Source organism: Centrocercus urophasianus, unplaced genomic scaffold, assembly GCF_019232065.1.
Source record: "Centrocercus urophasianus isolate 14NV4802_14NV808 unplaced genomic scaffold, USGS_Curo_1.0 seq_23, whole genome shotgun sequence".
NCBI lineage: Eukaryota > Metazoa > Chordata > Aves > Galliformes > Phasianidae > Centrocercus > Centrocercus urophasianus.
In genome coordinates, this window is record NW_024884789.1 from 5314423 (window position 1) to 5340491 (window position 26069).

General features: G+C 46.5%; 1 protein-coding gene across 6 annotated transcripts in view; it reads right to left on the reverse strand.

Annotated features, from left to right (window-relative positions):
* CHD2 (chromodomain helicase DNA binding protein 2) overlaps window positions 1-17311 on the reverse strand; it is an 83106-nt gene extending 65795 nt beyond the window's left edge. For 3 of the 6 annotated variants that reach the window (XM_042824228.1, XM_042824223.1, XM_042824227.1), the window contains exons 1-3: window positions 6349-6441; window positions 5098-5206; window positions 195-266 (exon numbers count right to left, since the gene is read on the reverse strand). The gene's annotated coding sequence lies outside the window, so the exon portion shown is untranslated. Of the gene's footprint in view, window positions 1-194; window positions 267-2297; window positions 2445-2834; window positions 2914-5097; window positions 5207-6348; window positions 6442-7894; window positions 7968-15281; window positions 15485-17034; window positions 17120-17223 lie in introns of those variants that run through there. The other 3 variants (XM_042824224.1, XM_042824225.1, XM_042824226.1) reach the window with 3 other exon arrangements.
* Window positions 17312-26069: the final 8758 nt, after the last annotated feature.

The following is a 26069-nucleotide window of genomic DNA, read 5'->3' on the forward strand; positions in this document are numbered from 1 at the left end:
TAATTGCTGGAAGTCTAACTGTGTCTGCAGAAAGAAGGCATCCAAGAAGTCCAGACCGTTTATAAAACGCGTTCCTTCCAATTTAAGTTGAATTTTTTGCCTTTTTTTCCCCTCACAGTAGTAAAAAAGCAAAACTCACAATCATATAATTAACAATAACTGTATGTACTAACACAAGTTATAACCACTCTTACCTAAGAAAATAAGGTACCAACGATTCTTCTGGAAGCCATTCAGGAAACAAGGTATTGTTCATGGAACTCTACCTGAAAGAAAAAAAAAATACACTCAGCATTTTGCTTTAGAAAATTAGGACAAGATGCTTGAAATTTATTGACCTTTTGATGATTATTAAATTAAGAAAAACTTACAGTAGCAGTAACTGCATCTTTATAACTCAACTCTAAAAATAAAAGTACGGGTGACTGTACATACTTGGCTGAAGAAAAACACAGGAGATGCAGAGTGACTGACACACAACATGCACGATCTCTATTTCTGCATGAAGAGCTGTAATCTGCTCTTCTGTCTCCTATTCCTTTGACCAAAAGATCAAATGCTTAACCAGTTTAGCTTTTCCTTAGGAGTCATTTCTGTATAGCAGAACGCTTCTCAGTCCCTGCACTCTTCCCACATTAAAGTCCCTACAAGTAGGCTATGCAACATTATTTAAAATTACCTGCTATCGCTGCAAGTTCTGAAATGGCTTCTGTCATTGGCCTCTGAATGCTAAGTCAAGAGTTACCTCATTTCCCCAAATAAGGTTTCTTTCGTGCCCCTCCGAATAGAATTTAAAGCCTCCAGCTCTCCGACCTTCATGAGATCCCAAACCGTGCTCCTCCACACACCCAACCCATATCTGCATTACCTTCAGCCAACTTCCCTCGCTTTTTGTGCAAAGCCTCAACATTTAATCCTGCAGCACTCACATTTGCCATCGCTACTTCATACTCTGGAAGAAGTTTGAAATAATCCCATTCATATGTGGGTAAATTAAAAATCGTTTTCATGTTACGTTAAGGATTTAAATTATAAGACCAACATCCCACGTACAAAAAAATGCACAGATATTAAACAAAATACGTTAAAAATTACAAGCAATTCACTGTGAGCGACGGCTGCTATTTTGGCTTCAGCAGCTGAAAGAAACAAACCAAAGCTATTTGAAAATATGTCCCCTTACATACTAAAAGAGCAAAAAACTACAGCCCCCCACCTAAAGCTAGAACTTTCTTTTCTGCAAAGTCTGCATGTCAGAACCTGTTATACACTGCAGAACTGTTGCTGGAATTACAAAGCCAGAACCCAAACCTAAAACAAAGATATGAAGCACCCTGCGTAAAGGTGATACAAGTCCAATGGCTGCTCAAACTTCTATCTCCATCTCTAAAAAAGGCCACTTTCATTGTTGCCACGATGGATTCGTGTTTGCAGAGGAAAAAAATGAAAATGTAGGTTTACCTCTAACTGCAGCATTTAAAACCTGCACGGAGTTTTATAATCTTGTACAACAGATGAATGCAATAAATATGGCTACACACAATATCCAATTAGAACTGAAGTTCTTAATATTTACCTCCTGCTTTACTGCAGTGACTTCTTACACATTTGGAATTACAGCTTTACCCCTAAATTGTTAATTGCTGAACGTAAGCCAGCACAAAACAAACATCAGACATTCCATTTAAACTTGCATTTTTCAAAAGTCTTGCAATAGCTGTCGGACAACTTCTAAATTATTAACAAGCAAAACAACGATAGAAATGCTATATAAACTGAAACGACTGCAAGCTCCCTGAAAAATGCACGGACTGAACACTAGGAACAAAACTGTCACCCAATAAATGCTTTTTAAAAGCTTCTACTGTCACACGGGAACCCATTCGCCTCCGTATCGCATAATTCCTATTTAAATAAGTACCTTCTCTTCTCCTGCCATCGCCTAAATCACAACTGTAGTATTCTGCCAACTTCAAACTACAGACTTGGCACCACCGATCTTTGTTTTCCTCATGTTTGGAAGTTTTCATATTGCCATTTAAATAGTAAAATCGTATCTTCCGTAATTGTTGGAGTTTTCTTTAAAGTTCAGCACCTGAACAACTGTTTTCCAAGTGCGGTATATTCCTATCCATTGTCTCAATAAAGTACAGAGCTGTCTCATCCGCAGCCTGTTTTTTTTACTTGCTGGTTTAGAAAGAGTTAAAAGCCAACACCCCACCAGAAAAACCCACTAAGTTTTATTTTTAAGAGAAAAGGACATGGCGTCTTTGTTCTTATCAACTACGAAAACATACCCCCCATCCGAGCAGCGACGGGCAACAAACGCTCTTTAAACAGACGGGAGCTTCGGGGCTAAGCACGTAACCACTGCCGTGCCACGGTCCGCACCCGCCGAGTTCTCGCCGCTGCAGCGGAGTCGTAGGGCGGCTCGGCGCTGCACGGAGCGGTGCGGCCCCGCAGCCCCTCGTCCGCCTGCCGCAGCACCGGGGCCGCCGCCCGCCGTCGCCCCCATCCACAACTCCCCGGCCCGGGGCCGCCCTGCACTCGGGGGGCGGGGAGCGCTCCGCAGCCCCAGAGGCGGCGGGGAGGACGCGTCGTAGCGGGGCTCCCTCCGCGGCACCCCGGCCCCGAGGTTCCCTCTCGGCCCGGAGGGGCTCGGGGAGAAGAGCCGGGGTCCCCCGGGCCGCCCTCGGGGAGAGGGGCGGGGGTGGGGGGGGAGGACGGGACGGCGGGAGCGACGGTGGCCCCCTCCCCCTCCCGGCTCCAAGGACGTTTTGTTTTTCCTCCCAAGGACAAAGGACAATGAGGAGCAGGGCGGCTCGGGCACTTACCGGCGACTGCAGCCCGCTGCCGGCCGACGAGGGCCCCGAGCAAGGGGCACTGCCGCCCTCCTCGCCCCGCCGGCGCCCGGGGGACGGCTCCGCGCCCGCCCGCCGAGGGCGAGGTTCGGGCAGGGCTCGGCAGCCCGGCGCCATTGCCCTTCGCCCGTCGCAGCCCTTCGGCGGCTCCCCCGGCCGCGCTCCGTCGCCCCCGGAGACCCCGCAGCACCGGGCCCGACGTGGCCGCCGAGCCCGGCACCCGGAGCGCCCGTCGGACCCCCCCGTTCCGAGCGGCGGGGAAAGCGCCCGGGAGCCGGGCGGCGGCGGCGGCTGCTTCCCCGGCCATCTTGTGCCGTGTGTGTGAGGGAGTCTCTCCCGTCTCCTCTCAACTCCTTCCTCCCCTCCCCCCCGCACAACATGGCCGCCCGCTCGCTACTCACTGCGGCGAGGAAGGGGCGGGGCCGCCCCTGCCCCCAACCTACGGCGCGCGGCGCCCCCCCCCCCCCCCCCCCCCCACTACGCGTGCGCGGCACGCCGCTCTCCATTGGCAGCGCCGCGCCCTCCCCGCCGGGACCGAGGGCGCGCACCGCTCCTATTGGCCGCGCCGCGCCCTCCTTCGACCTCCCCGCTCCGGGCTCGCGCGCACCCCAGCCGCCGTCTCTCGTTGGCCGCGCGCACCGCAGCTCCCCGCCTCGGAGGCCGCCGGCCGCCGCCCATTGGCTCCCGCCCGCCTCCTCGCGCCCGCCCCGCCCGCCGCGGGCTCGCGTCCCGTCCGCCCTGGCCTCCCCTCAGGGGGAAGGAGGCGGCGGGAGCCGGCCGTGAGCGCCCACCCTGCCGGCGGCCCCAACCCCACCTGGCCGGGGCATCCCCGGCTCCACCCAGCCTCGGCCTCGAGCTGAGCACCGCCTCCTTCCCAGACGGGGCTTCGACAACCCTCAGGCGCTCACAAAGTGCCTCAGCTCTCATTCGTCCTTGAGGCAGGACATCTCGCTTGGGCCCTTCCAGCAGCCGTGTCCGGCCAGGGCCCACCTCACCACATACCGCAGAGATGTTTCTCCCTTTACCCTAGTGCCTTCTCTGATGCCTCCACCTGCTCCACATGCCCATCCATGCAGACAGCTGCAGGAACTTCTTACCTGCCTGCCTGCAGCATCACTGTCTGCATTAGAGCCTCTCAAAAACACCACAAGCGCCCAAACACGACACAGCACCCTGCTTTTTTTAGCCAACACCATAGAAACTGGCTCATATGGCAACCTCACCGGGATGCTATCTCCTATTTTGACTACTGCCATGGAAACCAGATACCAAGAGGATGGGAGCATCCCCATGTGCTGGCCAGCATCTGAGATGTCAGCCTGCAGCCAGTCAGTGAGGATACTGCTCTGCACCCAGCTAACGTGACAATGCCATAATTAATATTTACATGCTTCAGCGATCGCAGCGAGCGATTAGCATGCCTTTCTCTTTCTGTTTGTACAGCTTACTCTGTTAAAAGCAAAAAGATGGCCCGTTCTTCCCCTATTTTTAAACAGTAATGCGAGTAGGTATGGCAGCAATTAAGTCAGCAATACCTGAAATGTTTGGGGAAGGCCTATAGAGAGCTAGTCCGGCACTGGAAATCATGCAATTGGACTGCAGCAGCAGCCTCCTGAATTGCAGCCCTGGAAAAGCCAGTATCTGGTCAGCTGGAAAGAATCATTCACTAATGTCCCCAAGGATAATGATTCTGAGCTGGGAGATGCATTTCTTTGCAAAATACAGAGAAACACAGACCTCTCTGCATAGGATAGGTGGAGACAGTTTGTATGGCAGGACTGCACAAATCTGCTGCCTTACAGACTGTGGTGATACAGCATTAGCGGTCTCCTAAAAGCAGTGCTGGTGGCCCACATGGTGATAAAGGGAGCCTCCAGCCAAGGAAGTACTGGTGGGGCAAACACGCAGATATTGGATTCTCACTGGCAGAGCACAAAAGGCCTTTTGATTTTTCTCCACAAGCAGAATCGGAGATCTGGTTTGTTGAAAATATGGGGTACAGGGAACCTGTTCTGCAGCTTCATTTCCATTCAGATTCTTGCAAAGCAAAAGCTAATCCTCTTGCTCTCAGTGGAACTGTGCATGCATAACTGCATGCAAAGGTGCTGGCATGCACAGAACCCAGGTGCTGCCTGTGCTCCTTGGAAGATTACCAACAACGAAGAGAAGGGAAAGGCAACCACAATGAGGCACAAATCAGACAGAAGTACAGTACAGGAAAAGCACTGCTACTTACACAGGCATCGTCACTCAGTGTGGAAGGACTGTCTTCACAGCAAGGGTAAAGACATGAAGTTCAATATACGACTCCAAGCCTTTCTGCTGTTTCTTCCCAGAACACATTCCTAGAAAAGCATATGAAGTACGATCACTCGTGACAGCCACATGAAATGGAAAAGATCAAGTGTTTAAGACATAACTGCACTTCGTAAGAATAGTGTGGTTCTAGCCAGAATGGTTTAAGGTTATAACTGAACAAGACCTGACCTGCACGCTTATCTGATTTTCTCCAACACCCCAGGACTACCTAATGTAATACATTATTCATCTTTAAAAACATATTTATTCCTGTACCTTCTACATATGTATGTTTTTAACAGTCGATTACTCTACTGCGTTGAAGTATAACCAGAAAGTTACTGGAAGTCTAATACCCTAATTAAATATAGTCAGTGCTGCTCGTTTGCTTCCTGGCCACCAAGGCAAAAGCAGCTCCAAAAAGACTGACAGAAGGATCCATTTCTCCTCCTCTTTCTTGGCTTCTAGTGAGCTGTATGTAAGGGAATATAAGTGCAGTCACTCCAACCAGTCACTACACTCATCAGACAAATTTCGTGTTCATATATCAATGACAGACCATTTGCATTCTGTTTTCCTACTAAAACGGAAGAACAGTGCTAGTTTCCTTTCTCACACTTTCATCTCCCATGGTCAGCTCCGCATAAACACTAAATTCTTGTTCCTACCACCTCTATGGTTTCTAAATTTCTTATTTCTGATCAACTGCAATTTCCTCTATACACTGTATTCTATTCTAGACAGCACTTTCTTTTTCTGGTTTCCTGTATCATTAAACCAAATACTTCACCCATGTTTTATGAACCACTTGTCAGAGAATAATGAGGCAACTTAGGGTTTCCATTACTAATTTGGGAAATGCTTTCTGAGACTGCATCTGTGGCTACAACTCCCAATTTAGGCACCCAATTTCATTCTATGAGCTTTTAACCTTCCTCCCCAGCTTCCATGAAGGTCATTATCAAACAGGATAACAGAAGCCCTTCAAAAACATAAGCTATTTTGTGGTAGGCATTTAAATTCCTCCAGTGTGTTCACAGAAATTGTCACTTCATCCTAAACTAAGTCTACTCCTACATTCCATTCCTGTATATAATGTGTTAATAAAATAAACAGTGTTTTCTCTTGTGTTTCCTTCTTATTAATTCACCATTAAAAACACAGTAACACCCAGGCAAATAAAAATTACCTTTGATCACACTTCTGAAAACCTGCAATTTTGGAGCAGCGTGCACCAAGGCTGAGTGAACAGAGCTGCAGCTGCACTGCTCTCACTTGTGGACTTTTCACAATGACTGATATTGATTTGACTAAACTTTGACACAGAATAATGTCAATAAACAGAAAGGTAAATAGAGACAAAGTTCTTCTAAGCACAGAACCAACTTCCCTGTGTGGCTGCAAAGATTATTATGGTATATTGATCCTAGCTAAAGTTTTCTGCTACTTTCACACAGCAAGCAGTGATAGCACCAACAGTTCTAGCAGTCAGTTCATGCTGTTCATTCTCCTCTGGGTCTGGAACTGGAATTCAAGCTCAGACCTTTGTTCCATCACGTAAGGAACAACTGCAAACACATCTACATGGAGAAATTTTGCATACGCCCTTTTTGCTGCTATGACTTGATGCTGAAAACTACAATTCTGTTAATATGGCACTTTTGCTAGCACTTTCATGGTGCTCCCATTTAGAACGATGAACCTTTTGAGCTGCAAGAGAAAGTTTTATTACCAAGAATAATTTGAAACAAATTTTTGTTACTGTCACAAGCATATGATAAAGAAAATAAATCTTTCAGTCCGCTACGCCATATTCCAGTACTTTTTGCAGCTTACTCAAAATTAAACTCTTCTAACCACAATTCAGCTCTTTTTATGTTTTCAAAGAAAAACAATTTATCAATACGAAAATAATATCATAAGGAAAATGAGAAATTGAACTAATATCTTTTGTGGCATTTAGTCTCCTATCCTAAGCAATTTTTTTGACTTGTTGGTCAGAACGCAAAGAATTGATACTGTTTCTGTACACATGAAGTTGTGGTCTGAGCTCAGATTTCAGATCTAAGACCACTCAAAAACCTGCCCAGCTCATTTCATTTGGTGTGAATTCCCACACACAGTAAGGCAAACAGAAAAAAGGTAACTACTGCCTGGTGCTTACTGCACTTTATGTTGACTTGACCAAGGAATACACACTTGTTCTTCTGGAGAAATCTAGAGCTCTTTTCTTCAAGGAGCTCTGAAATTTGAAGTTTGATGTTTTTATATATTTAGCTGCTGGAGCTTATTACCACAGCTACTCGTATGGAATGCCCTGGTTTGTCAAGTTTGGTTCTTGGGTAACTATTAAACTATTCTTCTTGGCTTGGCAAACTTTTATGAAAGGAGTGGGACATGGTAGAAAAAAATACTGATCAACTCCTTCCACGCACCTGCTTCAACACCTGAATCTGTGCAAGTGCTAACAAGTATCTGGACATGAAGAAGAATGATGCAACTTTGCTTATAACTGACATCACTTCTGAAAGCAAACGAGATTAATGTGGACATTCCCAGGAACTTTAACACCAACAGCTACAGGTGAAGTCAGGCTGTATCACTTGAGTTACACGCTTTAACTTCTCTGTACTGACGCTCTTCACTGCTTTGGAAACTTAGGAGACTTGATAGTTATGCAAAGGTCAGACAAACCTGTAGGGTTTAAAATGAAGAACTGCAATCAGTATTCTTACCATTCTGGTTGTAAATACAGTCTGCAAAGTCATAGAAGTGTTCTGCTGTGATGGGGAATGGTCATCATTTCATCTTGAGTCAGAAAAGAAAAAAAAAAAAGAAAGCATTGGCAAGGTTAGGAGAGCTGTGCCCAGCTTCATGTTTCAAAATAAAGACACCGTACTCCTGTGTTCCAAGGTAACACACAGCTGATATGCAAAGAGTTAAAAAAAATATTTTATAGTTTTTAAACAAAACCTTCAGAATATCTGGATTTCAAATACAACTGAAAAAAAAAATTCAGAAGTTCTAGAAAGTTAATGTAGTATTTTTCAAACTCCAGTAATTTGACATCCTACCATGACTTGTGCCCTGTACAGATTTAAATTTTACTTCCTGAAATCATTCATCTATTCATCCTTCCAATTTGTTTTCTTCAAATGCGAGTCAGTAACGTTTGATTGCTTCAGAGTTTAAGAAATAGTGTGAGAATAGGGAAAACAGCACAAACTTGTGTTTACAGATTAAAAAGAAAAATCAAGGGAAAAAACCTCTGTAATATTTAATTCTTATTTTTTATTAAATCTCAATTTTTATTTTCGCCAAGGGAGATTTATGAAAGCTTTGATGACAAACATAACAAAAGGTGTTTCTTCTTGAAAAATCTCTGGAGTTCCAGGGCCACGAGGGCTCTGTGCTGCCCTCACAAACATGACGAATTTCACTCGGAGAGAGCAAGACGAATTACAGCTACTCTAGAATAAAGAAAGAAAAACAACCCAGGCCTCGAAAAATACAATACAGAATGAGATTCTTGTTCCAAGCAAGTCAAACAACATAGTAACAGCCTGTTTCCATAACAATCTTCATTCCTTTCTCTTCTGCACAGGTAGCACCACAGGGCAATGTATTGATTACTATATAATAGTTGACAAAATGATGCATTATTCAGCAAATTGCCACATGCAGTAACAGGAACCACGCTTTTCTCCGAAATTATACAAGCCTACTTTTTAAATTTTATAGACAACCAGCATGACAACGCATTGCATATATAAAAGGAAAGGCTTCCTACACTCATAGCTCAAAACAAACTCCTTTATATTTCTCAACACTAGTTAGATGAGGAGAAAACCAATTTTTGATGTAGTGATACTGTATCAGGGACGTGCTTGGATTAGAATGTCACCTTCCCAGAAACAGCTCCTGATGTTACCCATGAGGTTTTCTATTTCCTGCAGTCCATTTGCTACACGCTGGCTGCTGGCAGGGCCTCACCCAGCCTGAAACAGTTTTGTGCACGTCCAGCATGTTATCCATTGACAATAAGCAGGTTTAATACTTGAAAGCAATAAATTTGCATGCTGAAACAAATGTTCTCTCTCTCTCCAACCAAGTCATCAATGGCGAAGATCTTGTCTCAATGAAATAATTCACTAAGAATTTTTTTTTAATATATTTACTCAAAGATTTAATATTAAAAGGGTATAAAAGGTAAAAAAAACATATGCAGCCCGAAGAAGCACTGTCAGAACAGCACTGCCACAACATAAGGCCAGGAGCTTTTTGCAAAATTAGGGCACAAGACAAGATAGCTCAGGTCAGACATCCAATCACTATCGGACTGCAAACTTCACTGCATTTTTGCCCAGTGGAAGATCTACTTCAGGCTCTGCGTGCCCAAAAAGATCACTTATTTTCTTCAAGACTGAATACTGGGCGCAACTAAAAGTTATTTAACTTGCTCTAGAAATTGTCTCACTTTAAAACGCAGAAACGTTTAACATTTTAACAAAAGCTGTGATTTTGATCTCTTCTTGCAACTCCAGATGTATAGGCCTTAACTTGCACATCTGTGCCTTTAATTCACTCTGAGTAATTACATTTAGGTCAGTGGAATCACTCCAGCTTTTTCTTGGTGTGTCTAAATGGAATGTTGTCCTAAGGATCTGAAATGAACTGCAAGAATTTTGAGTAAGAGCAAACGTACACAAGACAAAAAAGATTCCAGAACACTTTGTGGAGGGAAACGTATGGGGAATACAAGTGTGTATGTGCAGGAAATTAAGTGAAATGCTTGAATAATTCAGAATCATAACGAGCAGAATTGAAACACTGGGATTTTAATAACCGACTTTATTTTTTTTAATCCCAGTTATTAAAACATTGCGCTGCTGGCTAGAAAATCAAGTACTGATAATAAGTATTTGGAGAGAGCTTTTACTGCATGAACAAAACCTCACGTTTAAAAGATTAATAAAGGACTGTCTTTATATACACATACACAGTCAAAAATGACCAAAACTGGAACAAAAAATGAAGCTGAAGATCAATTATTTAAATGCAGAAAGTCTACTCAAGTGACGCTAAAACGGAATTAAGCTTAGGAGAAAACAGAACCTAACTGAGAGGTTCAGAAAAGTGTACTAGTATATGCTGGGAAAGTAATTTTTATAAATCACAATTACTATATTCTTTATGATAATAATGCAGTTTTACAAAAGCAAACTAAAGACGTACATCAACTTTGTACCAGATCTCTATGCTGCACATGCTGCTGGCAATCGATGCACGCTGCTTTCAGGACACGCTGACCTATGGATTTAAGGTACCCCAAGAAGAATACAGATGGGCAATCAAGAAAATAATGATCCTGAGGTTGCAAAACGGCTTCTTTCCATTCTTTTTCTGTGATAAAGGAATCACTGCCTCAGGCAGTTCATAGTTGGAGACAAATTTGAAAGGAAATATTCCTTTAGAGGCAGAGACAGAGAATCGGGCACCTTGCAAAACTGAACTGCAGTTAACATGCAAGAAGCTGACTCTTGGCTTCATTTATGAGTAAAGCTCTCTGAAATCCCAGTGCTGTGTACAGGTTCTTTCCTCTCCCCAACAATCTCAGCTCATTGCCCCCTGTCCTGAGCAGGGCTGGGTGCCACACAGCATGGGCTGGAGTATTTCTGTGCCAAGCATCGCTGACCAGAAGACGCTGATGGTCTGGGCAGCAAGGACAGCAGAGCAATGAGCCCTTATACGCACTGTGAAGTTCTCTAGTGGAAGCACTGATTTGCCTCTGTAACCCAGAGCTTCCCACAAACTTCACTGAAATTTGCTGGAAACACACCATTGGATCAAACGCTAAAGGCCTCCAACAGCACGGTTTCACAAGCTCTGCCTCATTAGGAAGCCAGGATAAAAATACAGCAGCATGAAAAATAGATGAGCAGCTTTCCCTGAGTCTGAAACCAGAAAACAATGACACAAAACCAAAAATCACATGCAGCAATCTCTCCTGTATTTCCCAAATGCCAGCATTAACGCTCCCTCTCCCAGAGGCTCATTAAACAAACCAGCTGTATAACGCGCTCTGAAAGGGAGAGAACCAGGAGCAAAGAAAGTAAACTCAGACACCAGAGGCCCATGCAGAAACGCTGCTTTTTGCTCTAAGGATGGCCTGCTGGAGGGCAGTCAGCCTGGCCATACTGACAAAAACCTCCACGTTCTCCCCATCTAACAGGCAGTTCTGACAGCTGCAGCCAGCCTGAGATTTTTAAATCAAAGCTATCTGTCTCAACACCTGGAAGCCACATCAGAAAGCACCGCTGTTTTGTGTACAGCCATCTTCTCCTACCGGAGCCAAATACTGCACAAAAGCACCTTTTTCCTCCTGCTGAAACACCTCATCTCCCTGCACCTCGGCCGCACAGCGAGAGCCACGTTACAGCTCCGCCATTTCTGCAGCCTATGGAGAAGACTTTTGTTTCCCGCCACTCATTCCCTGAGAAAACATTTTTTCCTTACTTTCCCTTCTTGTCTTTAATTTATATGTATATAATTTATTCTTTTCTTTATCTTAAGTCTGAATCTAGAATCCTTCGCACTAAAGGAGGGCGACAGAAGGGCGGTTGTCTCGCTCCAGGCGGAGCAGCTCCGGCTCCACAACATGGCTCCTCCCGCCCCGCTCCACAAAATGGCGGCGGCTCGACCCACCGCCGCCTGGAAAGGCGCACGGCGTCCCGCAGGAGGCCGCGAACACCACTTTCTTTTGTGTTCGCTATTATTTTTCTCTCCCTGCTCTCAGGCCTAGAGGGGCGGTGCGGGCAGAACCTTCTGCACAGCCTCAGCCTGACCCGCGCAGCCGCTCCACCCCCGACTGCTGCGGGACGACGCCCCGCCGTGGGGCACAGCGGGCCGGGGCCGCGCGGTGTTGGGTTTCTCGGTGCAGCGGTTGCTCCTGCGATGGGGGAAGGGAGCAGCTCCCCCGCCCGCAGTCATCTGCTGCGAAGGGTTGGAGCTCTCGGAGCCAATTAGTCAGAGAGTTAACCGCTTCGCTGCGGGGAAACTCGAGCTTCAGGCACGGGCTCGGGGAGGTGAGGAGCTGAAAGCGCTGCAAGGACCAAACGGCCGCATCCAGAACTAAAGCGCGCCAGTTCTAATGAAGCTCTAAGCGTTTCCAGATCCGTGCCATCCTATGGGGAAGTGCTGCATTTCCTACGCGAACTCTCCAGGCAGAACAACACCTCTGCATGGGAGAGCAGTGATAGAACCCATCTCCCTCTAAACATATGTGTCTTCATAATCCCCTGTGCCCAGACACAGTCCTCCATGCACTCATCTTATTGTTTTTTTATCCCCTACTGCATTGGAACAAAGGAAACAAGGTTCAGTTCCCAGCCCTTTCCTCCAGCGCCATGCCTGGACACCTAAGGGCAACAGGCTCCCACTTGACTGGGCAGGTCAGCAGACCTATTTTTGTGCTCTCTGTATTCTATGACGTACAAGAGAATATTGGATCAGACTGTCAGGGAAGCCAGGAGTGTTTACATGGCAGCACGAAATGCACTAAGCTCCCCACCTGCTGCTGGGGAGAGGCCATCCTGGTGCTGCAAGGCTGCTTCCACTCCAGGCAGGAGCCACAGCATATGACACACCTATTCCTACAACACTAGTCTCTCCTACGGAGAAAACGAGGTCAAATATCCCTCCTTACCCAGGAAAAAGTTCAGAGTCTGCAGAAGGAGCTAACAGGGTTGGCACTGTGACATCTCATTTCTAAGCTCCAAGAGCAGCTCTGGCTACACTGAAGTGCAAATCTACATTCAAATAAACACCGTAGAGGGGAAGAAATGTACTGCAAAGCAAACAGCAGATTTAGTCTTGCAAGCTCTGAGCCTTGGCAGTACAAGAGCTCTCTTGTTCCTGTTGCCTCCCACAGCTGCATTCACTAAATATATCCTGCACAGAGAACTGCATTTCTCCACCCCTTCTGCAGCCCAATCACATTTGTACAAACAGCACCAGGCTCCCTTGGGATGTGCAGCCAGGCAGCAGCGTGCCCTAGTTACAGGCATCATGAAGAAAGGGGGAGACTAATAACAGCTCCAGCAGGATGAGACTGTTACGGCCACGGGTTATTTCAAGAGGAATGTGCGTGCAGCTGACTGATATTTAACCATTAAAAACACAGTGCTTTGCTCCCTGTAAAGATACACCTCACTCATTTGGCAAAATGAGTTACTCTAAATCATTCCCATAGGGCTGGCCCATGGAGAGTAATCCAATTTTAACTTCCAGCAAACCAGGGCTTTGTGGCATGTTGCTTCAAGGTGTAACAGAAGGTAAGCAAGCACAAAGCCACATGATGCATTGCAAGTCAACACCAAGCAAAAATCTACAAGCTAGAGGGATATCCAGTTTGGCACCTTTCAAAGGTACTTAGATGCAACAAATAAAAATACTTCCTCTAAGTTGATGAGCCCAGTGCTACCCTCTGCTGCACGGATCACAGGGAAACGTGTTGACCAAACGTAGATAACAGCAAATTGAGGTAGAAAAGCACATGCTGCTGTTGTCCTTCCCCATACAGTTGTGGACTGTTGCATCTCTGCCTCCACAGGAGAAGACAGTGGCTGAATTTTCTGTAGGATCAAGGTGCTTTCCCTATTACCCCCCTATTCTGTTCTCCATATTTTCTCTGCTCTCGTATCTCTTACTTGGAAAGATGCGTATTCTGGCACAATGGAGCCTCAGTCCCAGCCCCAAAAACACTGCTGTGAGCAACATAATTCCACAGCAGATCAAGTTCCAATAGGGGAAAAAAGAAAAAGGAGGAGTCTTAGTGATTTCCTTCACTCTCAAGCTGCTAGCCAGCAAGGATTTTGACCCTCTCTTGGTCCCTGCTTCTTTCTTTCCTGACAGTTTCCTATTTCTTCGACACCTCCAGCTCTTCTAGCAGCAGATTTGACAGAATCTGGTCAATTTTTCAAGCCATCTCATTTTAAGAAGTCAGTGGGAGCTGACTATGTCTTGCAATCAAACCTCACTGGAGGGAGAATTAGTAACTCGTGTATGACCTTAATCTGTAGGATTTTGTAGATAGCTTTTCTTGTGATCTCAATGCTCAGAGCTTATCATACATTCAGTCTCTATCTGCAGCCCTAGAATGTTTTGCAACAAAAGGAACCTAAATTCATTTTGATATAATTATGTGGTCACAGCAGTCCATGCTCACTACTGAATAAATATAGAGTACTTGGAAATAACTGGTAGAATTAAATCATAAATTGTAAAAAGCAAAACAGCAATAAATAGATAATGAAAATATCTATTACATAAATATGGTCAGGCTTAGATATCAAATACTCGTGAAGGAAAACAGTACGAGGAATATTTGAGCAATATTTTAGCATCATCTTTTTCCATTTTGCAAACATAATAGGAAGAACCTAAGCTCATGCTGAAGCATCCACATGAAAAGCCTTATTTTCAAAGGTAGCAATAGCTCCTGAGGTATCCAAACCCTTTGAAATCAGATGAACCATTCGCAAAATGGCCACAGGTCCCTAAGCTTAATTAAACAGTTGAAAGCTACAAAAGTTGGAAGACTGTGCTGTGTTCTGTTGTTTTCCCTGCCCGTTCTCTCCTCTGCTTTTCTCACCCTCCTTAAACAAATCAGCCTCAAAGACCATTCTAGTGTCATGTGGAAACTGAGACAGCTTTCATTAGTCACATTGCTGTGGAAGAACCCTGAGCAGTTCCTGCTGCAGTGGCTGTACAGAACACGAGCCCTGACCGCTGGGGACAGAAGTCAGGATACTGTGGCAGAACCACAGTATCAAGGCTGTGCTTCAGAGAAGAATGGGCAACGCCAGCTCGTTTTGCATGCTCTGACCTAGATAATTCTATGGGATCCTACGGACTTACGAGTGCATGCAAAAATGGGTATTCCCTCCTGCATGTTTCTACAAGATAGAGAAATGAAAAATATGAAAGCTGGTGTTACGACTGAGAGGCAAAGGAGACCCAGCAGCGTGTGCTGCCTTCAAAACTACTGCAGTTCTGAAAGCAAACAAAGTTTTAAGAAACCAAGATCTAAGGTCGCATTCCTCAGACAAAGCAGTGACTCACCCACATTCCTGACTGCTCCAACAAGAGGCGAGTCCTGCTCCTGGCGGACCAGATCCCCTGCACTGCACTGTGCCAAGCAATGTCCAGCACTGGCAGCACATTGGAGCTGATGCAGAAGGGGCCAAACCAGTGTTAGTAAGGGGCCCCCTTTGCTGCTGGGTTAGCTGGAAAATTCTTGAGCCCAGACCTCCTGCTTTTCATGCCTGAAAATACAGTGAAAAGGAAAACAGCCATTACTAATGATTACTTTTCAAAGGCCAAACTCATACCAAGATTGAGTAAGATTGCTCAGAGGCAGCAGCTGAAGTTTTTCACAATCCAGGGACAGATGAGACAAGTCAAAAAAAAATAACTGAGCAGAGGGAGCCAGGCAGCACACAGGTGGGTAAGCTGCTGTTTCTAACCTCAAAGTTACTCATGAGGGGAAGTGTGACCTTGGGATGTAGAAGCTCAGTCCTGAGCATCTGGGCACTTGGTCATTCTCAACATAGGAGGTAGACCTCACTGATGTAGGGAAAATCCTTAACAATACAGGCAGCTAACAGAAGCACACAGAAGCTGTGCTACCTGTGTGGAAAGATCCAGCCTCGCACAAATAAATGATCCCTGAGCCACCACGGTAATGCCTGTTGCACTCTCCTGGCATCAGCAGGCAGATAAAGCACGTAAAGGCAGTCCTCCCTGCTGCTACACAGCTTGTCAGCAGTGCTGCAAGTATTTCAGGCATTTCCCACAGCCCTCCACAGACTGCGGCAGGGACTCGCCCAGTGGCACCCCAGGGGCTGCCCAAGAAATCTGTTTAGCAAGCTGCAGAGCAGCTAATATCCATCTCGTTTATTAAATGAGAACAACAGAAGCAGGGGGATTTAAGATATGCTGGTATGATTTCTGTGATGTGACACGCTGCTTTGCAGAAGCAACTATTGCAGCGGCAAACAAGACCTCATTTTAATAAGGCAATTCCTTGCGCGAAGGCAGAGAAATCATCGCAGGCGATAACTCCCGATCTATTATTATCACAATTTGGGGAGGCTCTTGGTGTTTCCAACCCCAGGCTGCTTTGGAAGGGCAGTATTTGTCACCCACCCACAGCACGAGGACTGAATCCCAATTCCACCCAGGGAGGCGGGTGCCCAGGCAACGCAGCAGGATCGGTGCTTGCTGCGCTCCGGCCTCCGCAAACAATTCTTGCCACGTAGGCAGGAGAGAGCAGGGCAATGGAAAATTACTGCGGGCTTTTTCTTAAAGGGCGAGAATCCCCTTTAAGCGGGGAAGGTTGGTCTGCAGTGCGTCAGCGGCACGCTGGGGCGTTAATAAGGCAGGGAGCATTTGCATGGTATTTCAGCAGACTGCAGTGGTAGAAATGCAAAGCAGAGAGCTGAGCAGCAAAGAGGAGACATGGTAGATCTGCTTTCAGCACGGCCTCAGAGATGGCAACCCGTGCATGGTGCAGTTAACAGTAGCCATGAGCTGAAGTCACAATAACGCTCTGCCTCAGCTGCAGGAGTCTTTAAGAAAAAAACAATCTCACTTCCCCAGTCACAAAGCTTTTATCAGCTGCTTTGAAAAATCGTGGCCATCTTTACCTTCACTTTCAAGTGAAAAAGAGGCCAATTTCTTAAGGCAGCCCTGTGCCTGCCTACCTTAAAGCCAAACTAAAGAGCCATGCAAATAGCTGTAATAACACTACGACCCCATTTAAACTGCATGCTACTGCTGGGTGAAAATCAGACATTAGAGATTGCAGACTTACCAATGGGACAGGACTACACTCCTCTACCAAGCAGAACGCAGTGCTGCTACACAGCCAGTAGTCTTTCACATCTCAAAATGAGCTCCTGTATCCATAACGAGTTTCATTTTACCACCACAAGAAACAGCACACAGTATCTGCTTACTGGGGGCACCTATAGGGAACCAGGTGCAGGGAATTCCCACTTACCTACAGGTAAATGAGGCAAACCTGCTGCTCTTGCTTGCCTCTTGCTGCATGCAGCTGTTGCTCATGATAACCCAGAGTTGGTTCGAGGGTGCAGCTCTCAGTCATCTCTGCCAATTAAGGTTTTGCTTGCCAGACCTGCAGCAACTTGTCTTTTGGTATTCTTGTATTCTTAATTTGCATGTTTAGATTTTACTCTTCTGTTTTTCCTGGGTTTTTGCTGATTAAAATCTCAGCCCTAGTCTCTATGTTTTGTTACAACCAGCATATGAAAAATGAAGCCGCTGCACTGGGTTAGGGGACTTCTTGAAACAGAAGCTTCCCCCCCAATGGAAACCTTTATTGTGAAGCTGCTTTCATCGCCAACTCCGCAGGCAAAGTCATTGCATTTAATAGAGGTTGACCTCATTTTGTAGTTCTTGATATTAACGATTACAAGGAGGGAACATAATTAGAAGCAGTGACTTCTAAACAAGGATAAAGAGCACTTGTTGTTGCTGCCTCCTTCTCACCTCGGGATTCATTCAGTATGGCTACAAAGAGTAACTTGAAACAGCCTCTGGCAGACAAGCAAACTCAAGTCAAATGCAACGATCTCTGGTTTCCGAGAAACCTTTTACAGCTGTATAGAGAAATGAAATGAAACCCTCCAGCACTGCATAATGCTGCTACAGAGACCTCCTGGAAGAACCACAAATGTGCATTGTGGGTGAAAGCTCATCTTGGGCTCAGAAGAGATCTATGTGCAGGCATCCGAGGCTGGAGTAAGCTGCGGCCCCATGCTTCTCTTCCTGTGGAGCTGCTGGTGTTTTCTGCTGCACTGCTGAGGCCGTGCTCTGACAGACAGCAAAAGAATTTAAGTTCAGTAACCGTGCATGAGGGAGCTGAACGCAGATGTGTCATGGCTTTGCTGGCTTTTTTATAACTTTGCTAATGCAATCTGGGTTTCCATATAGCGGATACTGTTGTCATAAGGGGAAGACCAAATGCAGCCAGTGACTGGATAACCGCATTTCCTGCAGCCAGGGTGGGCGCAGAAATCCACCTGAATATTCATTTTGCATTCATTTTTCCAGTTCTTGTGAAACCCACAGTGCTCTGCCTTTTGGCTCCATCTTGCCCACAGAGACTCCTGAGCAACTCTCACGTTTCCTCTCACACAGCCCTGCTTGCTTGGAGGAACTCGCATTGTGTGAAAAGAGCAAATTCTTGTAAAAAGCCCCTGGCTCTCTTAAATTCCCCTTCAGTTGTTGCGGTTTGAGCAAGCATTTCTGCTTGAGCAAGCCTCAAGCTTCCTGATTTCTGCAGATTCCCCCCACTGCAAACAACCAGGTTCAGCTTTGCTCAAAGGTTTGGCCTGGGTTTCTTTCAAGATCAAGATAACATTGTTGCCCCCAGCTTAAGACACTGTGTGTTGTTCAGTACAAGGCTGTTTCTCGCAGTGCCAGCCCTTCCGCATCCAGGCACCAAGCAGAACTGTCACGGCCTGCACCTGCAGTGGGTTCACTGTGTGGTTTGTGGCCCAACGAGCATCTCAGCAGGAGGTGAGGGAAGGGCAGTGCCCTTGTGGAGCACAGCTCCCAGGGACTAACATAGGGACAGAAGGACACAGCACAGATTGGCTGCGTTTGGTCTTTGCACTCTGATCAACCCCACCCTTGGCCACACAGGGCCATTCTAGCTCACAGCTAGGTTTTTCCTCTCCCTTTCATACACCTGCGATATCAGATATTCATAAATCAGGCCAGCAGTTCCCAGCACGCCTTGAGCCATTAACCCCATCTTGTGGTAGTGATTCTAGAGAAGCCCTAGGCAGTGTCCTGGGACTGTAGCACAGCTAGCAGCAATGCTGCACCCACTCAGTGCAAGCAGCTTGCTCTCCTCAGGCTTATTTTTAGAGCTGTTTCCCAAGAGCCCTGGGTAAGCTGCCAAGGCCAGCTCCATGTGTATCTTTAGCAGCAGCACTGTGGGGGTGAAGCCATGTCAGCACCTCTACTTTATCCCCACCACTGTAAATAGGATGTAAAAAATCAGTCCTGGCAGAAATACAAAAGTAATTGTGGAAAATAATCTTAACTGAACCTGATCCATGCTCAAATTCGTCTGGCTTGGGAGAGAAAATGGGGATTTAAAACATGTTTTGCCCTTCTCAGGCCTAAATCTTGAATTTTAAAATCCAGCTGCACTGCACTCAAATTACTTGCAGGGAATTTTTGTAGTTGCTTTTTTAAGAGCGTATCCGTGGTAAATGGAAAAGTGAGCCGTTCCCTCCTCCACCTCTTCCACAAGCCAAGCGCATGATTAAAAGTTGTCGCTGTCAATCTTACTAATGAGAGCCATAGTTAATAGTCATTTTAATTGGGTACAGACCCACGAGAGAGAGCTGGCAGCAGTGCTTGTGTGGCCTTGCAGGCTGCTGGGCTGAGGAGCAGTTTTGGGTGACAGTGAAACAGAGGGTTTTCGGCCAGGCCAGGTGCCGACCCCCAGTATGTCAGGAGATGTTTGTCAAGCTGCAGCTTCATGCCCTTCATAACAAACTGCTGAACCTTCCCTTGGTGCCTCTGCTTCTGCTGCAGCTTTGTACCTCTCTGCTGAGCTTGCAAAAACAGCAGTGGGGGAGAAAGAGCATGGCCACCACAGCTTGCTCTGCGTTTCCTTCATGCTGGGATAAGGTTTGACCACGTAGGGGGGCAGGAAGATGTAGAGGAAACATAGGAAGAGGAACTTCAGGAGAGACACTGCCAGCTCTTTCACTCACCCAACTGCATTTCTGGTTTCTGTATTTATACATTTTCTGTATTTCTGCGTTAGCCCAGAAAAGGCCAAATGCAGAAACGGCTACAGCCTGCAGCCAACAGGAGCCCGTTTGATGTGCTGGTAGCTGCAGCTGCAGACCTGGGAAGGGTGTTTGGGAGATACAGAAAGTGGACATTTTGTGAAATCACATGAGACAGTAACCGGCTCAGCTTGGCTCAGTCCTGCTGTCTTACTTCCCCATGGAAACGCTGTGCTGCACCATCTGCCACTGCCTCCCTGCAACACTTTGAGCTCCGACCTCAGCCCCGTCTGAAAGGTGCATGAACCCACCAGAAGTCTCCGCCTTTCTCTCCCAAATCCCATGCTCTTGAGCCGGGGGTAAGGAGGCTGTAAATGCACCCATCTGTCATCCCGCTGCCCCCCCCAGCCCACACGTGTGCTTTAGCTGACAATTACTGCACAGTTAATCACAACACGTCCTGCCCGCCTAGTGTGGGTGGGCAGGCAGCTGGGATGCTTGTGGTGGAATCCAGTTATAAAGGACGCAGATTTGCAGGAAACTGGGATTTATTTTCTGCTCATGGAGAAACAGGTTCCAGTTGTCTGTTCTGGGAAAATATGCTAAAATATGCATGTTGCTCTCCAAAACACACATAATGCCCACCTAGCAGCCCTGAGAGCGCTTGGGAGATCCCACATCAGCACCCCAGCCTTAGCCCCATGTCCTGTTGGCACAGCTGTGCTGTAAATGCCTGCGGTGGTGGTGTCAGGGCTGCCCCTCTGCTTGGCACAGCCCTACCACACTGACACATTACACTGAATAAATGCAAAACCTTTAAGGGAGAAATGAATGTGAATGCCAAGGGTAGGCTAGAGACTAAAGCAGTGCTATGAGGAAAGGGTTTCTGGGGACCCTGACTTTAACCATGTCTCTTTGCCATCCCACACTGTATGTGAAGACAGATTTTTCACACCCACATCTGCAAACTGGGACTGAAGGGTTTGTACTGACCTCTCCTGAGATGGGGCTGCCAGAAACTGGAAAATATGCAGCTGGTCCCATTTCCTTCTCCACAGTGAGTGTGGGGCTGCTCTGTTTCATTCCAGCCCAGGGAGGTGCACTCAGGTGGGTCCACATCTCCATCCTGTTGTCAGCATGAAATGCTGAAGTCCTCTGAATCTTCCTGAAACTGTGAAATACACAGAGATAAAATTGGCCCTGAAATGCCATTCATCTGCTAGGAATTTTGTAGTCAAAGCTCCATCTTGGCTTTTTTTTATGACAGAATGTCTTGTTTAAACACAGAAGCGTTCTATCATCAATGAGCAAAACTATTTCAGCAGGCAGTCATACTATGACTCTGAAGGCTGTTGCAAGTATGAATTGTTTCGGTGATGTGTTAAAACAGTCATTGGGATCACACAATTTGTTAATGTCTGCAAGTATCTCAGAGAAGAAACAAATAATGAAAATGAAAAATGTTCTGGATGCTTCACCAGATGGATACCAGCAGACTTTAAATTCCTCCTGTTCTGAGACAAAGATCAGAATTGCAAAAAGGAAGTCCTGCTTGTCTGGCTGTGCTTTTTGCCTAACACCTATCACAACTTGTGCAAATCCTGTTACACACCTTTGTATACAGAGATTGAGGTCACAGCTGTAATCCAACCAAAACCAGCACAGTGTGTAAAAAGGAAGCACATCTTTGCCACACACTTTGTCCACTGCAGTAAACTGGAAAGTAATTCCGCCTTATGAGCTAAGACAAAAAAGGAATTGGGAATTCAAGTGCAAGGGCTGCTAATCTGCCCTACTCGCTCAGCGCGTTAACAGCCAGGAGAATTAAACTACATCTGATATTCAAACGGACAGAGTGAAATGAAGCACAAAATTAGCGAGCGAATAGAACTCGGCTCCTCCAGCTCCGCTCACCGATCTCGGTGCCTGCCATCCCGCACCGGGAGCCGCTCCGGCCCCGCTGGAAACGAGCTGCTGCCACCTGCCGGCTGCACAGCCCTGGGCCTCTGCCCTGCTGCAAAACCCGGAATAGCTGGGGGGAAAAAAATAATTAAATTAACAAACAGAAACTAGGAATGCAGTAAAAACCCGCCGAGAAATAAATTATGCCTTTAGCTTCTGGATTGGTTCGCATCGCTGGGGCTTTTGGATGAGTGTGTGTGTGTTTGGATGTATGGCGTTTTGTCGTTGGACAAAAGGGTATGATGTAAACTGAAAAGTAAGCAGCAGTACTGCTGCAAGTGAGAAACAAAGGTGTTCCAGAACAGCCCAAACAAGTTATGGTGCACAGTGCTGAACAGCTGAACAAGGGAACTGCCCCGACAGAGTCCTCGTGATCAGAAAACTGGGATTATGTTTATTTGTAAACATGCAAATCTCAGTCAAAGAAATGAATCCTGCTGCAGCTTCCTTCCCTTCCCTTCCCGTCCCTTCCCGTCCCTTCCCGTCCCTTCCCTTCCCTTCCCTTCCCTTCCCTTCCCTTCCCTTCATGTTTAAGTCCTTGGTTTTTTCTTATTTATTTGAGTTTGAAGGGCAGCAATACTTTTATCTGATATGAAATCTGCTGCTGCTAATAAGAAATTTGGATACGGTGTGTTACTGCCTTGCATACTTTTAGCAACTCCTGACATTACAAGGGAGGTGTTCTCCCCTAGGGACGTGAGGGATGTGAGCAGTGCACCATCCCCTTCCCGTGCCAAAAGAACCAAGCTGTTGGATTTAAGCAGGCATGTTTCTTCTTGAACCACACCTTGCACAGAAGCTTGTATTACTGCTACGTTTATATAGCTTTGCTATAAATGTATAAACCTGAATCACTGAGGTTAGAACAGCAAAATTCCTGCAAACAGATGAGAAAACACACAAAGGAACAAAATGGTGAGCGTGGCTTTTTCCCTGCCCTTCCGCCTGAAGCAAGCAGTGTTTCCACAGCAGTTGGTGCAGAGAGAGCTCCCCCTCCTGTCAAAAATCACCTTGAGCCCCTATCCACCCCTGGGAGCCTTCCAGCACTGACAGGAATGGGGCCATTGGAAACGTCAGTTACCAGATGTGCTGAATTATCAGTGGATATAGAAACAGAACACTGAGCGTTTTTTACACATCCCTTATTACTTTCAGTTGCTTAGCCAAACAAAGAACTTATTCCTGCCAATGGAAACCATCCAGCATGCAAACGTTCATCTCAGTGTCTGCAGCTTCGCTAAAGGAGCCCCCCAAAAGCCCCAGGATTACCTTATTGTCTGCTGCAAGGTAATCAGCATCTGACAGCTTTCACCTTGTGGAATCTCATCCAGCATTTCAGCAGTATAGAAGAGTCTCCTATAAATAGAGAAAAGGCTCATTATAGGTAAAGGCAGCAAACTCAGAATGGTCTGAGAAGTAATTGAGATGGTACTTAACATACATATTATAACACACACCAAGCAGCAATTGGCTGCACCTGACATTTCAACTGCTATTTATACCTTCTGAGGACTTTGCCATTTTCCACTTCTTTTTGTTTAACCTCATTTGTAAGGACTGTTAGGGGTTTTATAAAATCGAAGGTGTTATGGTAAGAAATATTTTTAAAACCTCTGCTTTCCAAGCATGAAAAATCTCTCTGGCTTGCAAAAACACAGCAATGTATGTAAACACTATGCTTCAATAGAGAGGAGCTGACAGCAGCAACTGGGGAGCTGTATTGCAAGGTATGCACTCCGTAGGGACTTCAAAAGGAGCTGGCAGCTGCAGAAGGCTGAAAGCAGAAATTCCTGGTGTTTTGTGTGAGGTGGAAACCCAAGAGGATGCGCCAGGGCAGGACTCTGTGGTGGATGCCCTCTGGCTCCAGACTGGAGCTCAGTGCTCTGGTGTGCAACATGCAACAACGCCCAGAGATTGGGAGCCAGCCTTGGGCACACAGTGGCAGGCCTGGATGCTTGGGGTTTGCAAGCACTGAGTGTTGCCTTGCTGCAGTGCAGAGAGAGATGCAATCCTCCGGTTCCCACCAGGGCTGCTGCCCCTGCTCATCACAACACCATCCAAAAAGCACAAAGCTCTCAGCTCACACAAAGCCTTTGCCTCACGCTCCGTGACCACGACCAGCTTCCCTCTGGGTAAATCCTGCCATAGCAAGTATTTTCCAGACATTTTACAGATGGGTGAACTGAGACGGGGGACAAAACCGGTTATTTGGGGCAGGGGTAGGAAGGGAGGCTTATCCTCTCACTTTTCCACCACCACCATCAGCTCCATCTGCCCGCCCGTCAGCTCACAATGCCAGGCTCCAGCGTGCAAAGTGCTGCATGTTTTGGTTTGATACTTGGAGAGCTCTACAGAGATATTTAATTAGACAAAATGAATTCCTTTGAGAACAACCTTCTGGCAGCACTTGGGAAAGTGCTACGAAGCTTCAGTTATTCAGATGCTTAAAAATTGGCGTTAGCCACTTTCCAATTTATTTGTAAAAAGAAAACCAAATCACAGCACCCCCCAAGCCAAACGATAGCTGTGGCTCGCCTGCCAGATACATTACCAGAAGGTGAGGTGCCAGATGTTCTCCTTAGAAGCCACTTCCCATAGCTGCCAAGCACCCTACTTGCTGCTGTCACCAAAGGCTTCCCTTTTGCTGACATTGTCCTCTGGCTGCTTCGCTCTCTGTCCCTTTTTGCTGCAGCACATCCTGTGTGATGGTGCCGTGGCGCTGATGGGACATGACAAGCAAACGTGCAGAACAGCATCAGTTGGTCTGTGGCATTCAAATGTCAGAAATCCCTCTCTGTCTCATTCAAACATGGACGGAAAGGAAGGATACACATGAGTGAAAGCAGACAGGCACAGGAAATTGTGAGTGCAGACACTCTGGAGGCCACGTCTCACTGCCAACTTGTCACCTTCCTAGTGATGGAGGACTCCGGTGACAACCAGCAAGGAATGGCATGGTGATGAGCATTAATGACCACTTATATACTCAGGCTGCTTGGGTTCATTTACACCTGGGATAAGATCAAGGGGGGCCATGTGAAATTGTGCATCCTCTGGCTGTAACCATTACTCAAAGCAGGATCTAGTCGTATCAGAATCAGGGCTTGTGTTGGAAGAGACCTTAAGGACCACTGTGCTCCCACCCGCTGCCATGGGCTGGGTGCCACCTGCCAGCTCAGACTGCCCAGAGCCCCATCCAACCTGGCTTTGAGCACCTCCAGGGATGGGGCATCTTCTTTTTCCTCATTTTCTCCCTTTCCACACTAATTGCACAGAGGGCTCCGGGTCTCCATGCTGCCTTCTCAGCCCGGCTTTTTGATGCCTGCATCATCGCCAGCCCCTGTGCCAGTGAAATGCTCCCTTTTGAGGCGATGGCCAGCACTCCTGCCCTTGGCACTATTTACACTTGGCTGTGGAAAGCGAAGGGGTGGGACAGCACCAAAAGCTGCAGTGCTCAGCCCCCTACTGGCACAGCCTGAGCAATGCAGCAGTAACAAAGGGATCCACGACCCGATGTCCGTCTCCTCAGTTCCTTTAAATTCTCCTCAAAGTAAATAAGGATTTACAGGGATCTTAAAAAAATTCCACTCGTATCAAGCCGTGAAGGAAGAAGGAATCTATATTTAAGCACTTTCGTAGGGAATGTCCACAGAGCTCTCTGCAAATGGGATGGTGCTGGAAACGTAAGGGGTTCAGTGCTAAATATAGCTGTATACATGCCCTCGGCCACCCGAGCTGCTGAAAACCTCCTAGCAGGTGATCACAAGCCTTTCTGTAATTGAAATGAACTTAATCCTGACAAAACCGTAGCAGCAGCTGCTATGAGAGCTGTGGCTGCTGTCCAAGTATTTCCCACATTGTTGTGTTGTGGATATTGAAAAGGGGCTGATGGCTGTGTTGCAGGCTCCTGCCACCGAGTGTCTCTGACAAGAAAGCTGTTGTGGTTAGATTTAAGGCCTTTGTTGTATTTTTTATAGGAGCACTTTTCTCTTGTGTGGGGATTACCATGCAAGGATCTGAGCCGCTCATGTATTAATTACTTATGGCCTAACAAAAACACTCTAAATCAGAAGTAAAACATAGATATTCTCTCTCATATAAATATATATGC